The 16,768-nt window shown below is 42.4% G+C and overlaps 1 long non-coding RNA gene across 2 annotated transcripts; it reads right to left on the bottom strand.

The window, feature by feature from the left end:
• Positions 1 to 1,320: 1,320 nt before the first annotated feature.
• LOC130544345 (uncharacterized) lies at positions 1,321 to 12,270 on the bottom strand. 2 transcript variants are annotated; one of them, XR_008960567.1, is made up of 3 exons: positions 11,945 to 12,270; positions 10,926 to 11,029; positions 1,321 to 8,112 (listed from the first exon to the last, which is right to left on the bottom strand). It is a non-coding gene; the product is annotated as an uncharacterized LOC130544345 (long non-coding RNA). The 2 variants fall into 2 exon arrangements; XR_008960566.1 differs by having other exon boundaries at positions 1,321 to 8,058; positions 11,945 to 12,268.
• Positions 12,271 to 16,768: the final 4,498 nt, after the last annotated feature.

Genomic DNA, 16,768 nt, shown 5'->3' with positions numbered 1-16,768 from the left:
ACAGTATAGTGTAGCTAAAATCTTACACAGACACACACACACACACACACACACAAGAAACAGAGATGAATCCACAAGTATAACTGCAGGTATGGGTCTGGCCTGAATTCATGCCCTGAAAACATGGGGTATGTATAAGAAACTAAGTGTATTACCACAGAGATATGCATACTTGTGTCTTCATTGATGGGATGTGACTCAACCTTGGAGGAATATAGCAGTGACAGAGAATGTGTTATTCAAAGATGGATAGACATGCTATCAAATGTTGGTGTCAGAGTGTGTATTCAGAAGGCCTAAAATTTATATAAAGCTGTGAACCTGACCTAGAAAGTGCAATATAACCCTTTAGGATTGAAATAATTGGACAGCTGTCTAACCTGGTATGGTAGGAGCTTTTGCCAATGGTCAATGTCCAGTAAGTGCATATGGAAAATCTTTTCCTTTGCCCTGCCTTGCCCTGCCTTGCCCTGCCCTGCCCTGCCCTGCCCTGCCTTGCCCTGCCCTACCCTGCCCTGCCCTGCATTGCCTTCCCTTGCCTTCCCTTCCCCTCCCTTCCCTTCCCCTCCCTTCCCTTCCCCTCCCTTCCCTTCGCCTCCCTTCCCTTCGCCTCCCTTCCATTCCCCTCCCTTCTCTTTTCTTTCTTTTCTTTCATCTCTGCACCCATCATGGGGCTTGAACTCACAACCCCGAGATGAAAAGTTGCATTCTCTTTCGACTGAGTCAACCCGGTGGCTCTGGAAAATGTTTTCTAAACGAAAACTCACAATTGACCTTCACTATAATAATAAGCAATAGAAGGCTACTTTCTGTGACAGAGCATAAGAGAGTCTTCCTTGCTGTGATTTTGACAGAAGAAATGGAAATGAAATAATAATTATGTTTGAATACATACATATATGACCGTTACATGTATGCATGTTTACAAATATGCAAATACTATATGTGTATATGTATTTAGAATCATATGCACACGTCTTTGTATGCATATATATGTACATTTTTTTCTTTACACGTGTAATTTTTGAATTTTCACAAAACCTTGTGAAACACTTTCTTTATGGAGCTGAGGGAGTGGAGACTCTGAGAGTTTAAATAATTTATAACATGTCAATCACCTAGTAAGTGACAGAGCTGGAAATTAACAGCCTATATATTTTTTAAATATGGGGTAGGGGCGCCTGGGTGGCTCAGTCCGTTAAGCGTCTGCCTTCGTCTCAGGTCATGATCTCAGGGTACGGGGATTGAGTCCCACATAGGCTCCCTGCCCAGTGAGGAGCCAGCTTCTCCCTCTCCCTCTGCCTACCACTCCCCCTGCTTGTGCACTCTATCAAACAAATAATCATAAAAAATATATTAAATAAATTTAACAATGTACTTCCCCTACTTGATTTGACCAAGAATGGGTTCCTACACCTCTGACGGTATATGCTATGAAATCATATACAAAAGGGACCTCTAGTGTAAGAAGAAAGAAAAGGAAAGTAATCGTCTCCCGTGCTTATACCAAACAGACAGTGATGTCCTTAAAGAGGAGTTGCCCCTTGTCCAGGACTGGATTTGGGATCAGGACTCGACTCTAACCCTAGAGACAGAGCTGAGGGTTAGTTGTGACTGTCCGTAGTTTGTCCGTAAGGCAATAGGACGGTAAGCTGTCCCCTGGTCAGACAGTTACTAGGTGGCAGAGCCCCCGCCCTCGCAGCTATCTAGAGGGTCTGTGGGCTGCCGGGTTCCTTCCTCTGCGGTTTGACTTCCATGAGACCTGCACACCCTTTCCTGTAGAGAACACGCCCGTCTCCGTTCCCCGTTGGTCCTGCCCCAGCCGTCGTTTCTTCCCCATCTCCATTCTCCACCCCCAGCTCTGCACACGTATTCAGACCTGTGTTTTTCTGTGGGCAGTGACCCGTTCTCGTTCCCGTTAGTTGCCCTAACGGATTTGCAAGAATGCAGTTGCTTTGGGACCCAAGGAGAATGGGGATCCAGAGCCTCGGTTAATTTCAGAGTGAGATGGCTGGGCTCAGCATCCTCTTTCACGTCTGCCAACACGGTCCTGCTCAGAGGAGTGATCAATAATTAGGAAGATCCGATGCCTGTGGCAGCTTGCAGCCTCTACACTGATGAGATGCTATCCCGTAGACGGTTCATGTCGCCGGCAGCCACAGACCTCGCTGTGCTGCTTTCCGCAACACAGCCTCATAAAGGATCCCTTACTTCCTATCGGGCAACTTTCTGCTTTCGCTTTGTTTTTATCACATTGCAATATTGGGCTTGCTTGGGTAGTGGTCTGTAATTCTGTTAGTGATCCTTCTGTGTGTCTAGACAAAACCTCCTTGCCCAGTGGCTCCTGAACTGAGATATTGCAGCAGGTCAGAAGATAAGACTCCCAGGGGCCTGAAAATGGATAAATAATCAGTTCCGAAGCTTGGTCCTGCATGAAATCCTTTGACCTCGGCAAACCTATACCATAAGCCTCTTTGAGTGTCATCACTGGAAAGGGTTCCTCTGCAGGTGTGAGGAACGGCATGGAGTATCGTGCTACTGCCCCAGGTGGGACATATTGCTATGGTATCGTGTTGTTAAACAGTTGTTAAATAGTAAATAAAGAAGGGAGAAGGCATGAGATGAAATTGGCTCGAAACTCAGGGAGTGTTCTTCCACTGGGTGACGTTGTTTGCTCTCTTGCTAAGTGAAATGTGACAAACTAGGACAATATTTTTGTTTTCATTAATCTGGCTCTCAGATCACTTGGACAATATGTTTCAACAGCAGCGTCTGGCCAAATCAGGCTTCTTCGGTGGGTCATGAGAATTTCTGCTCCTGTCTTAGTGCTTGTGGGCTGCTGTCACAGGTACCGTTGACTTGGTGGCTTATACACAACAGTAATTCCTTTCAGTGTCTTGTAAAAGCATGTTTCCTGGTTCATAGATGACCATCTTTTTCCTGTTTCCTCACATTGCAGAAGGGGTGAGCGAGCTCTCTGGGGTCTAATTAATAACGGCACTAAACCCATTCTGAGGGCTATATCCTCATGACCTAATCGCCTGCCAGTGACCCCACCTCCAAATACATCCCAGTGGGGAAAGGGTTTTGGAGGGTCACTAACATTCAGGCTATACAGTTCTTTTTTTTTAAATTTTAAAAAGATTTTATTTATTCATCTGAGAGAGAAACTGAGACAGTACAAGCAGGGGGCGCAGCAGGCAGAGGGAGAAGCAGGCTCCCTCCTGAGCTGGGAGCCCGACGGGGGGCTCGAAGTATAGCAGTTCTTAAGGCTGGGATGCCTTTGTGGCGCCATCTTGACTGAGGATATGACACAGACATGGGAATTGAACTGGGAAGCCTACCCCTTTTCCCCTGGTAGACTGTAAGCAAGAGTGTGCAGTGATTAGAAACCAGAATACTCATTTCCCTCAACTGTTTTAGGATGGAGGTATAGAAACACTGAGATGGTATGACAATGCACTGGAGTGCTAGATCCTGTCTCCGTGGGGTCTGCTGGGGCCATGACAGAGCTGTCAGAGAACGCCAACTCTCACAATGGCTTGTTGTCTCACTTGGTTACAGACATATCGAAAGACCTGTCTTCGTTGGTGGCGTGGCCTGTGGCTCATGTCAGCCTTTGCGTGACATGTAGGGAATGGAGAATTTTATGCAAGTGTAATGAGGAGATAAGGAGGTTGTGAGAAGGTTAGAGGGTCAACAGAGGCTCGGGAGAGGGAGGGAAGTCCCTCACGTGCAGCTTGGAAACCAGAGACATATGGCACACGTTCCCAACTGGATAGAGTCCCCTGATACATAACCAAGTCCAGGAACCAGAGCGCACAGGTTTCTTGTGCTGCAGAGAAGAGTGAGCGCTCAGGGAACCCATGTGGGGCTAAGTCTTCCTTCTCCTAATCACCATGAGGTCATGGTAGTTTCCCCGTAGACATAGATGTCTTCCTGGTGAGAAGCAAAGCATGGCGCAGTGGGGATATTAAGACTGAGCCTTTACCCAAAATCCCAAGCCATTCAAGAGACTGAATGGAAGAAACTGTCATGCTCTGGTTTGATGGGTTTAAAGTGTGTGGTCATCTCCCTCTCTTAATGAGGTGGGAAAGATTAGACCTACTTTTCGACCAGTCAAGAAGTCATACAGTTTCTTTGCACATCTGAGTATAGGATTCGCACATTTTTCCTGTGGTGTAGAGAGAGGGGGATGTAGGTTTCTAGTCTCATTCTGTGATATCATGCATCTCTGTAAACTGTGAATCAACAAATTGCTTTTTCAATAAAGCCCAGAACGTACCCTTGGCATTTAGGTCATATTCATGGACAGGTTTGAGAAAATTCAAAGTTTAATTATATGCCGTGTTTCCAGGGGCAGAAGAAGGGTGACCCTAAAGTCTCGTACAGGAATAATTCTTTGTCGGCTCGGAAGAGAGTTGGAAGGGCTGCCTTGGCTCCGTTTACTTCGGGCACCTCCCTTCTCTCAGCTGGCTCGGGCACTGCAGCCCCCGTGCGGTCTTTATGACAGAAACACTGCAGTGCAGACAATCAGAGTGAACACTTAGGGTTGTATTATTAAAAACATATTTTTACTGGAGAGTTTACCAAAATGAAATGTCTTGCTCCTATTGGTCTTAGGAGAGATCTGGCTAGTTTACAACATCACATATACAGAACACTGGAAACACAGTAAATTATCTGTGCATGTCAGTGGTGCTCGCACCCAGATATCTTTCCTAGACTGTGTTTTAAAAAATGCATGGCTTCTGTACTAAAATAATCTCTTGAAAGACTTCGGCAACTATTTAGCTTAAGCATACGATGATTTCGGAGCTGTTTTTTATTCCCCTAATGGTTGAATTGCTAAGGGAGTCTGTGCCATCCTCCACATCATGGTTACAAACAGGAGCCCTTTATTTTCCCAGATCCATGCTGGGGAAATCCTCTATTTGACCACATCCCATTTAGAGGGGGCGGGTCATAAGGGCCTTGTGCAATTTTAAGTTTTAATAATTGTAGATGAACAGAGGATTGATGCAGATACCTTAATCCGATTGTTCATTCATCAAAACCCAATTCTTTGGAGGAACTCCGGGTCAAGTTCACAAACTCAATTTACAAAATTGCTCAGCAGCATCTGGGGAGCATTTCACTAACTTAGAAACTTGTCCGTCGGAAACTTGGAAAATTTGGAAGAATGTGTCAGGCATTTGCTCTTAATGGAACATGCTTCTGTGTAGAGAATGAGATTGTTTCAGTCATATGCACTCACGAGCTTTTTTAATCTGAAGGTAACCCAATAAATACAACAGGCGGAACAGCTCACCTCCTAGAATGTTGGGGGATTTCTTGATGGATTCGGTCCAAACATTTTCCCTTCCCAGGGAAACATTACAGTATATTTTCTTATAAAACTTTCTTACAGGTTTCCTTTTCCTGTTCTTCATCTATTAGCAATGAAGTTTATTTTAAATAGGAGAGGGAAAGCCCATGTTTTGTTTTTGTTTTGTTTTTTTTTTAAGATTTTATGTATGTATGTATGTATGTATGTATTTATTTATTTATTTGACAGAGAGAGACCACAAGAGGGGGAGCGGCAGAGGGAGAGGGAGAAAGAGACTCCCCACTGAGCAGGGAGCCCAACATGGGGCTTGATCCCGGGACCCTGGGATCATGACCTGAGCAGAAGGCAGACGCTTAACCGACTGAGCCACTCAGGTGCCTCAAAACGTCCATATCCTTTTTTTTTTTTTTTTTTTTCTGTTTACCACCAATTATCCCATCACCTTTTTTGATGAGTCCCTCGAATGTATCTAAGGCTACCTTAAGGTTTTTCTCGATAAACGTCTAGCATGTGTAATTTCATTGGTCCTATTGATTTTATGATAAACCGTAATTTCAAACAATATTTATTCTATGTCATTTCTAATATCTTTAAATGTAATATGACTTTTACATTGATCTTGTGGTAGCCTAACATGTGGAATTCTCACATCTGTTCAGTAATTGGTCTGTGGATTATTTTAAGTTTTCCACAGAGCAATCATTTCATCCAAAGTCCATGGCATTTGTTTTTCTTTGTAATCCTTATCCTTTTAACTAATGCATGCATTTATTTCATTATATAGCATGTGGCCTTCCGTGCAGAATGCAGTAGGAATGATTTCTGTCTTGCACTTGCTATGAACTATACGTTTGTAGTAGTTTATTAGGTAAGGTGTTCACTTCTTTTCCTATTTCACTGATGGTCAGCATCATGAATGAGTGTTGAATTAAATGTTTAATAAATTTGCTTTAGGGAGACATGACCTTTTCTTTTTTTTTCCTTGAAAAATATCATGTCTGGGCTGCCTGGGTGGCTGAGTCCGTTAAGCACCTTCCTTCCTTTGGCTCAGGTCATGATCCCAGAGTCCTGGGATCGAGCTCCACGTTGGGCACCCTTCTTAGGAGGAGCCTGCTTCTCCCTCTGTCTCTGACCCTATCCCTGCTCATGGTCTTGCTCTCTTTCTTTCTCAAATGAATAATAATAATTTTTTAAAAAATCATTAAAAGGAAATATCATATGTATAGTTTGTAAGCAATAATATGTTAGGTGTGCAATATTGTGAGTTCTTTCCAGTCATTGTGAAGATTAAAAAGTAGCCTGTTTTTACAAAGATTCTGTTGAATAGATACAAAACAATTTGGCAGTTGATCCTTAGGAATTATGATGTAATTCATAATTATCAGGACATATTATTGGTCATTTGTTACTGAATTATGAGATAATAATATTTCCACATTACAGTTCATAATACGGAAATGGATTGGGTTAGTGGTAACATTGAGATCACACCACACATATTAATTGATTTATCTAATATCTTGAATGACATTGATAAATATCGGTAGGTAGAATCACAAAATTTCAAAAACGGCGTGTCTTGCATAAATTTGTTACAGTAGCATGTCGATGCAATGTTCGTAGGAATGACGTGCCTTTCCCGAGAGGCACCTGTCCGTGGGGAGTCCTGGGATACATAAGCTTGACCTTCAAGTCTGTGTTTCAGATGTGGCCTCTGTTTGAGCCTGCTCCCTGCTTTCCAGGTTACCTGGGGCCACTAGCCTGTATGTGTTCTCCGGAATTTCTAGTCCTGCTGTAATGTACTTTGGTGGCTCGTGTGACACAGGTATAATCATCTTCCCGTGGGACGCCCCCAAGGTGACTTTTAGAAAAGACTGTGTACAAATTCAGATCAGATGTGCAGGTTTCACTTCCCAGCGTGTCTGCCGCGTCACGGTGATATGAAGACCTTCTGATGTTCAGGGTGAGGACGTGATCTCCCGAGAGGTTGTCGGTCATTACGTTCTGAAATCCTCTGTACTTCAGTGGTCCCCAGGTCTCACCGGGGCCCCCATTTAAGACATATATTTACTTTTGAAAAAAAAGTCTCTGTGTTTTGTTCAATTCACAAATAGCTGAGTCTTCTCCACAATGACATGACGAATTTGAATGAAGACCCATTTGGGGAACATCATTCTTTATGATAATGAGCAAGAGGACACTCTGGTCATTTATAACAGCCAATTATTTGTTTGAAAGAACTGAGGTCACGTTCTTTCCAATTTGTTCCATCTAGGGATGAGGAATTCAAGTTTACTATTCAGACAGGAGTCCTGTACCCAGACTGGTCATGCCTTTTTGCATCTGGAGAGATGCCTTCATGGTGTATATTTAAGGGAAAAGTGTAGGTGACTGTTCCCTTGGGACAGACAAATGTCCATCTGTTTTGTGCAGAAAGAGGCCATAATATAGGTTCCATGACCTCCTTTTTGTTTGCTGACTCAGGGCCCCTTTTTCACAATAAAATAATGTATTCAAGAGAAGCATTGAGTTGACATGAAATTCTCAGGGATTTCCCAAGGTTCTGATTTTAAATTTTTCCAACGAACCGTAGTGTTGTGAGGCCCTCAGTGTGTCCGTTTAGATCATTACAGTGAAAACCTCAGCTGCTAGTGACAGTGAATGCTGAGCTCTCTTCACTCCTCACTTCCAAGGGCTTTCTGAAGAGTAGATTCTTGGATAATCCTGCACTGAAAGTAGCGATAGTGTGGAGTGTAGACCCTCTTTTTTGGAACATATATTTTCTAGAATAAATTAGATTTGGGGGGCTAAAATGTTACATGCAGGTAATTTCCCTCCGACATTTTCCCAAGGAGAAACAGAAACCGTTGTAGGTTTATGTCCTAAGAGCTCAAAACGTGAAGAAGTGACATTTCCTTTGGTTCAATGGCACCCACCGCTTGGCCATGATCCTAAGGTTTGGGACTATTTTTATGTACACAGTTTCCTTCTAACCAAACACCTATTTCATGAAGCTTACTGGACGTATTTTTTCTAATACTATAGTTTCATAAGAACTGGTGGGAGAAATACACATAAGAAATTACTCTGAGACCTGAGAGGGAAATTGAGACAAAGTTTCTTTTCCTCTTTTATGAGCAGTGTGCCTGGAGCTCAGGGCCAAGTTTGTATATAATTATAGATTCTTGAGCTTATTTTTTTTTAATGTACGTATTCACTCTTACTTTAACTTCTTGGCTTTTGCCTTCTTCGCCAATTCTTAGTGGTTTGGGAGTTCCTTAATCCAAATCATTTATTATTGAGCATTTTCAAATATTCGTATTATAAAATATTAAAGAGATCACTTTATAGTTTTACAGTACAGTAAGATCACTTTACAGTTTTTGAAACTTAATCTAACCTTCATGTATTCAAGAGTGCTAGACCAGACACCAGCAAATGTTTCCTACAGGGGACTAGGAAGAAGATTCTTTGGGGCTTTGGGGACCTGGTGTTCCCCATTGCCACTACTGTTTGTTGTCTGTTGTAAGGCGGGATTAGCCATAGAGAACACTTACAGGCAAGGCCGTGTTCAATAAAATTGATGTATAGACACTAACATTTGCATTTCATGTAATTTTCACATGCCATGAGATAGTATGCTTCTTTTAATTTGTTCCCTGATGATTTAAAAATGCAAACCCCAGTCTTGGCTTGTGGAGTATACAATAACAGGTAGTGGACAGTGAGTCGGTTTCCCAGTGCCATTCTCCATCACACCCGGTACCGAAGTTGGTGAAATGCCCATTGTGGATCACACGTCTAATAATTACCTTGAAAAGGTACCCATTCTGCGTCATACCCAGTATGTAACTGGAAGGGTGCCCATTCTGAGTTATACCCACTACCTCACTAGAAGGGGTGCCCTGACAATCCTGCATCGAGCACTCCCTAGTGTCTCATGCATCTGGACACGTCGACATGGTCCCATGTGTTTAGGTTGATAGGACATTTTTGTTTGTGTCCTTGAGGCAGAGTAGATGGGAGTTATTTATACTATTATACAGGAACATGTTTGCAAAAGAAAAGCCACATATGATATAACACAGGAAGACACTTTATATATATATATAGTATTATATATAACTAAACTGGTTTTCAGTTAACACCAAAGGGCAGCTTTGTGACTTACTAGGATGATGATTTTTTTTTTTTTGTTTCATAAAACAGATCATTTACGTTTACTTAATGGTAGGCTCATTCTGCCTTTTAAAAAGAAATGTATGACCTTTTCATGAATACATTGCTCTTGCATATTTTCCTGGGAATTTTTCAAGAGTCTTGTGATAAAAGTTGATCGCCAGCAGACCCAAGGTGATAAAGTTCCCCACATAGCATCCAGTCTGTCATTGCGAGAAATCTGCTGTCTTCTCCTAGCACGGCCGTGGGATGCTACTCAAATATCTCCAAAGCCTTCCTGATGACAATGTCAACAGAATGTTCTCGTTTCTCATCATGTATGATGGAATACTACAGTCAGGCCCATGACTGAACACGATGGCTATGGATATTGTCACCCCAAGTCCTGACGGGTAAGGCTGGTAGTCATTTTTCAGCTCATTGCCTCTGAACATCAAATTCATGGTTTAAAGATTGCCCACCAGCCCCACTTATCTACTTAATGAGCAGGAATTGATTACCGATTGTATGGTAGACTTTGTGCCTGGCTCTACTGAAACAAATATTTCTGCTGTTTTCTTACACATTAATAATTAACATGGAAATACAGTCTCCATTTATTTGGATTTCATCTTGAAAAAGAATTGGGTGAGCTCCTGCGTCTAGTTTACTGTTAAGCTACAGTTGTGTAAATCAGTAGCCATCTAGACCTTGCCATGTTCAGACACCACAGTTGAATTTAATTGTCGAGGTTTCTGAAACTCTCCAAATGATAGGTTCCACATTGGTTAAACAAAATGCATCTTAAAGTTCTATTTTGCAATACATATCCAAATTGTGAAATATGGTAAGTGCGCACACTTTCAATTAACTTACCACTTAACGTGTGAATATAAGATGAAATAAATCTCAGCTGATTATTTCAATATGTATTTTTCAATGTGACTGTAACTCTGGCATTTAGACCCGGGTAACAGACAATTAAATACCCAAACATGACTACTGCATACATTTAAACGTTAAAATTAACTCACGCAAGATAGCTTCAAACGCTGATTGTGTCATCTGTAAATGACTGTACTCCACCTGCATAAATATTGATGAACTTCTCAAGTTCGGAGTTCCTACTGCTGAATTTTACTACGTTCCTTGTGCGTTTCTAAAATGGAAATTCTTCTCTGGATCTTGGGAAAGCGCCATAATTAAAGTGGCCCAAACAGGTCACATACAATAATGTAGGTGATAAGAAGGAGCAGATGTGTGGATAGAATGATACTCAATGCATTTAGCTCAGTCTGTCTGTTAAATGTGTCTGAAAGTTCTGTCTTTTGACAGAGCCCACAGACATTGCCAGAGACAATTATGTTGTGCGAGGACACTGTCAGCAATCAGAATTAACTTTTGGTTATTTTAAAAATTAAAAGGGCAATATACTTACTACGTATTTCAGAACAGCTCCTAAGAAAGTTTATCCTGAGTGGTGGGTGATTTTGCCAAAAATTGAGGGAGTCCAAGTAGCTTAGACCATTATCAGCATGATACCTGTGCCAGAGCAAACAAGAGGTTATTTTCATAGGCAGCAAGGTATGTGACGAAGGTAGCTTTCCTCTCACTTGACGTTCGAAGCACACGTACGTCTGGGGGCTCTGAAGGGTTTTGTTTGGTTGGTTCGTGCACATGGGATGAAATATTTGATGAAGAGTGCATTTCATGTATAGATGTATTCTGAAGCTGGAGAGCTAACACTCAGGCATTGCCTTAATGTGCTTGTTTGTTTCTTTTGGGTCTAGAGCATGCCAAATGGGTGTCGCCTTCAGTTCTGCATATTTGCGACAGTTTCCGTGTGTTGCCATTTTTCTAGGCAGAGTTACTCAGGGACAAAAAGAGTGTAACAGAACTCTGTTTTTTCTGTGACAACAGGATTCGGGTATTCTTAATACTGTTTTTAAGTGGACGTCCCATGGGTGTCCATTGGTGTATATAGACATGCACAGAGCCCTAAACAGAAAGTACTTCACACTCCTGTCTCTTCCCTTTGCGTCTTGAAGCTGTTCTGCATTTTATTTATTTTTTTTTTTAAGATTTTATTTATTTATTCGACAGAGACAGAGACAGCCAGCAAGAGAGGGAACACAAGCAGGGGGAGTGGGAGAGGAAGAGGCAGGCTCATAGCAGAGGAGCCTGATGTGGGGCTCGATCCCGTAACGCCGGGATCACGCCCTGAGCCGAAGGCAGACGCTTAACCGCCGTGCCACCCAGGCGCCCCTGTTCTGCATTTTAGACAGACTCGAGGATAAATTAAACATTAAAATCTCAGGTTGAATGAATTCAGCGAAATGGACATACGTGATCCCAGCTCTCACCCAGCCATCCAACCCAGACTCCCTGGTAAGAGGCAGTTGGTTGGGACAATAAAGAATGTTACCCATTGAAAGTTATAACAGAAGAAAATCATACCATTTTAAGTAAACTGCTTCACTCTGGGAGAAGGAATGTTGTACCTGACACCCTGTGGATACCAGCTGGAGCCCTGTGTCCAAGAACATGCTGGAAGGAAACCTTTTGATTGTGGAAGTTCTGATGACAATTTTGGAGAAAGTCTTGGCTGGGTTTCCGGGACGGGATATTGACAACACCATACCTCCTCCTGATCTTTGTGAAGCTCCAACTGTACGATGAGACATCAGTGTGGAATTTAACTTGCTGGTATCACCCCGCCCATATTCCCAGTGTCCCCACAGGTCACTTAGTAGACATTCTCTGACCCCAGGAAGGAGCACACTGATAACACAGGGCAGCTACTTTGCCAGTGACCCTCAGCCAGCCAGGGCTGCAGTTGCCATGAAATGTCCCAGGTTTGTGGTGCCTGGGTGGATCAGTTGGGTAAGCATCTGACTCTTAATTTCAACTTAGGTCATGATCTCAGGGTCATGAGATCAAACCCCATGTTGGGCTCTGTGCTGGGCGTGGAGGCTGCTTAAGATTCTTTCCCTCTACCTTTGCCCTACCCCACCCCCTTTCTCGTGTGAGTGTGCTCTATCTTTAAAAAAATGTTTTAAAAAGGTCCTATCTTCTTGTCGCTTTTGTTGGACAACTCTGTGACCTGTTCTACAGTCTGTTGGAGGACTGAGCCCCTGTTCTCCAAAGGGATACTCACTTGTTAACACAGGCTGTATTGACTTTTCTGTCTTCCATGTCTCTCAAATCCATGTCCTCCTGGGGAAGAATGACCTCCCAAACACATGGTGTGTGTCTTAAACCTTGCCTGGGAGGGTGGGTTCGCTTTTGGGGGAGTCCAAATTAAAATGGTGCCTGTGATTGAGAAGCAGGACTCTCATGAGAAGCAGGACCCTCATCTGAACCAGTGAACATACCCACTGAGGGCTAGTACTCCTGTCTAGTAACATTCAAATTAACACCTGGCTGGAAACCGCATTTAAAGGAGTCTCAGGTTGTCGTCCACTACACTGGTGCTTCTACACAATAAGATTCTATTTAAGCTTCTGCAGTATCACTTAACACCCCCCCCCACACACACACATCATCCACTGCTTTGCTCCGTCAAACAGTCATGGTGTTATCTACCATTCAGCTGCACGTATCTGTTGGTGAAATAGTAGGTTGCACATTTCTGGTTGAAACATTAATTGTATCATGTTCTGATTCTGTGAACCAAGCAGGTGAGATCAATAATTTTCTATCTGGGCTTCAGTGATCGGACTTTGGACTGCAGTTCCTAAAAGTTGCCTGTGCTTATTTAGTTCATTAAGAAAACCCGCAAATCCTCTGTGATTCTGCCTCCCTGGGCCAGTTCAGCTCTTGGCAGGCTTTGGGGAAAATTGGCCCAACAGCTCTTGGCGTCTGAGGTTCAGTTGCCTGCACCAAGGGAAGGATTTGTTCTAACATTGTTCTAACTCTGAACTGGGGGTTCTAGACAGCCAATGTGTAGGATTTCCCTTGGATCTTTAGCTAAAGTTCTTGATGAAATGATATGTAAAAATATTTAAAAAGTCAGAGCAACAGTAATGTTAAAAAATTTTTTAATGCCTTAAACATTTGAGAGCACAAGGGAAAATCTGCCTCTCAGACTCAATTTCATGCAGAGCATAGCAGGAGACTTGTGTGACTGTGACATGACCGCAGAAGTAGACTGGTAAAACCATTTTCTGGGTGTAGGTAATTAGCGAACACACTGCACGCAGCAGTCAAGGTCATCAGGAAAGGGATGGCATACACAAATTGGGTCAGCTGTGCTCCAAAGTCTGGGTTTTAAGATCACACTGAACTATCCTTAAATAAGAAAAAAATTACATTATATTTTCATTGTCTCTTTGCTTCTAGTTTTAACTTGTAAAGCCCTTAGTACAGTGGAGTTAATCAATGTATAGTTATTTTTGAATGAAAGGATGCATTGTGTGTGTGTGTGTCTTTCATTCCACTTTGTATCTTTTTACTAATCTCCAATTACTCTGTTGAACATACACTTTCTTTTACGTGGTCTTAGTGATAAAACAGAAAAGAGCTTCCCGTGTTTTGCTAACAGCAGCACAACTAAATTAACAAGAACCACCAAACACTTGAAATGGTGAACGTACGCTTTGGGCTTTGTTGGAGGGGAGTATTTATTTTAAAGATTTTATTTATTTATTTGAGAGAGACAGAGGCAGCCAGCAAGAGAGGGAACACAAGCAGGGGGAGTGGGAGAGGAAGAAGCAGGCTCCCAGCGGAGGAGCCTGATGTGGGGCTCAATCCCGTAAGGCCGGGATCACGCCCTGAGCTTAACGACTGCACCACCCAGATACCCCTGGAGGGGAGTATTTAAGGAGGCATCACCATCTAAAGAACACAGTGTGGAAACTGATGGATTTATTTAAACAATTCCAATACTGTCTCATCTGCCTGATTGCCTCCATTGGGAACTAAATTAACACATTTGGGAATAACACTCGGTATCCCAGACAATCTCCACTTCAAGACTTGAAACTGAACTTTTACTTAGTAGAGTGAAGTTAACAGGGGATGAGGGTAAACTCTTGTGAGTGAAAAAAAAAGTCTAACTATGGATTCCAAGTACTGTTGTGGACGGAAGTTGGATGATAATACAAGGAAAAATTGGGATGTTTCCGCTCAACCATTTACACTGACATTGTGTATGTCCTTAGTAATCTGTAACTGGCACTTTGCCCTTTTCCATCAAGAATTTCCCACATTTTAATTCTGTACACCTTGCATGGGTGCTTTAATTTCTATGATCAAGTACCCAGGTCACTTCATTAAAACAGCATTCTTGTCTAGGGAAAGTCCCGTGACACAGCACTCAAAACATATAAACAGTACTGACCTTCGTTATCTTTCTAGTGTATTTGACCAGAAAATGGTTGACCTAAAACTAATCTTATCTATTATTTATCATTCTTTGGTTGCCATGAGACTGCCTCACTTCCAGGTTTCAAATGTTATTGTAAGAATTGTTTGTTTCTTCTGGTAATTCTTTTTCCATCCTAACACCTTCTTAAAACAATCAATTTTATATTAAAAAAAAAAGGTAACAAGCAATTTTTAAAATGAAGAATTGAATCTCTTCTGATGCCTTTTATGACCAAGAATATTTGGTTAATGCTTAGTAACTTTTACTGTCAAGACATTCTTTTTCATCTCCAACCTAACCTTCCCTTGTTGGCGCTTAAATCCATTTATTCGTGCTCTGTGAAGTTTAAGAAGAGTTGGCCAGAGTTCTCTCCATAATAACCCTTCATTTCCTTCATGACAATTACCGAGTCAGCCTTCCGAGAAAATGTCTCCAACCTTCTTTGCCTTCCCTCAATCCCCCTTTCACTCTTGCTCACATAGGTTGTCCTAGACCCATGCGGTGACATTAGTAAAGTAGGGGGTGAGCTGCCTGTGAATGTGTCCTGGTCCAGCTTCCTCCCCCTTCTCTGGAAATGCTACCTTAGAGAGGTGGCCCATCTGGTGGTCAAGCCCAAATGATATGAGTGCTTACTCTGTTGGTTATAGTAGCCCACATGAAGGTCATGTGGCCAATTCAGGTTGGACATTCATCAGATAAATGAAGAAGCTGAAATTTGGAGTTGAGATTCAGAGGTAGGCACTTTTGGTCCTTGGGATGTGTTTGTGGCTACTCCCTGGGAGATGTGCCATTTTCTTCATGTGAGGATCTGCAGTTGTCCTTGTCCCTAGGCTTCGGGGTGTTTTTCCAACTATTTTGGTCCATCAGTGAGAAACTTAATCCTTATTCAAATTCCCACTTAGGGCTTCAGTTAGCAAAAATTGTTGTCTGCTTCTTGAAATCCCAAGTATCCTGGAGGTGTCTGGGTAGCATAGACCGTTGAACACCTGACTCTTGGTTTCAGCTCAGGTCTTATCTCAGGGTCCTGATTATTGCACTTGTTGGGAAGTCTGCTTGAGTTTCTTTCTTCCTTTCCCTCCACCCCTCCCCCGATCACTCTCTCTCTCTAAAATAAATTAATTTAAAAAATTATCCTAATACATGTTTCAATGACCCACCTCTCAAAGACAGAAAGAAAAAAAAAAAAAATCAGCCCAAGGTTCTCATGGAGAGATTGAGTGAGCACATAACATAGCTCTGTTATTCTGGAGGAAGGGATGGTACTCTCCAGATCACTACTGTTGACTAACCATCAGAGGTGGCATGAATGACACTACATCACTTGTTTACACCTCCATCTCCCCTTTTTGCTAAGGTGTTTGCAGGAAGGGATAGGGATTTATGCGCTTTGTTCCCAGCACATGTTCCCTGAATGTAAGCTTTAACAACTATAAATACATGAGTCCTGTCCTTTGCAAAGAAAAGGGAATTCCAGGCACTTTGACTGAAACCCCATAACCCAAAGAAGAAATAACCTAGTGTGTGTAGCATAAAAAATATTTACAGTGGAGATCTACAGTGAAGATTGTTTTCAGACGTTGCAATGTTAGTATTGAGAGGAAAACTACAAGTACAACAAAACCAGACAAACCTTCTAGACATGTTTGTATACAGAGGGGAGAAGGAAAGGTTAGGTTAAGATGATTATGAGGAGGAGGCTGTGGTCTTTATATCTCTCTCCTGCTGCTTCTCTCACATCGTTTTAGTGCTCCTCACAGTCTACCATGACATAATTTGTACTTTATTCATCCGGTTATGTTTTGTGTCTCTGCATCCCTCGTGACTCACGAGGCCCCGGATCTTGTCTGTGTTGTTCCCTCTTGCATCCACAGACCCAGAATGGTGCCCGGCACATGATAGGTCCCAGTAGTTAT

This window comes from Ursus arctos, chromosome Y, assembly GCF_023065955.2.
Source record: "Ursus arctos isolate Adak ecotype North America chromosome Y, UrsArc2.0, whole genome shotgun sequence".
Classification (NCBI taxonomy): Eukaryota; Metazoa; Chordata; class Mammalia; order Carnivora; family Ursidae; genus Ursus; species Ursus arctos.
This window is presented reverse-complemented; position numbering and strand designations above follow the sequence as displayed.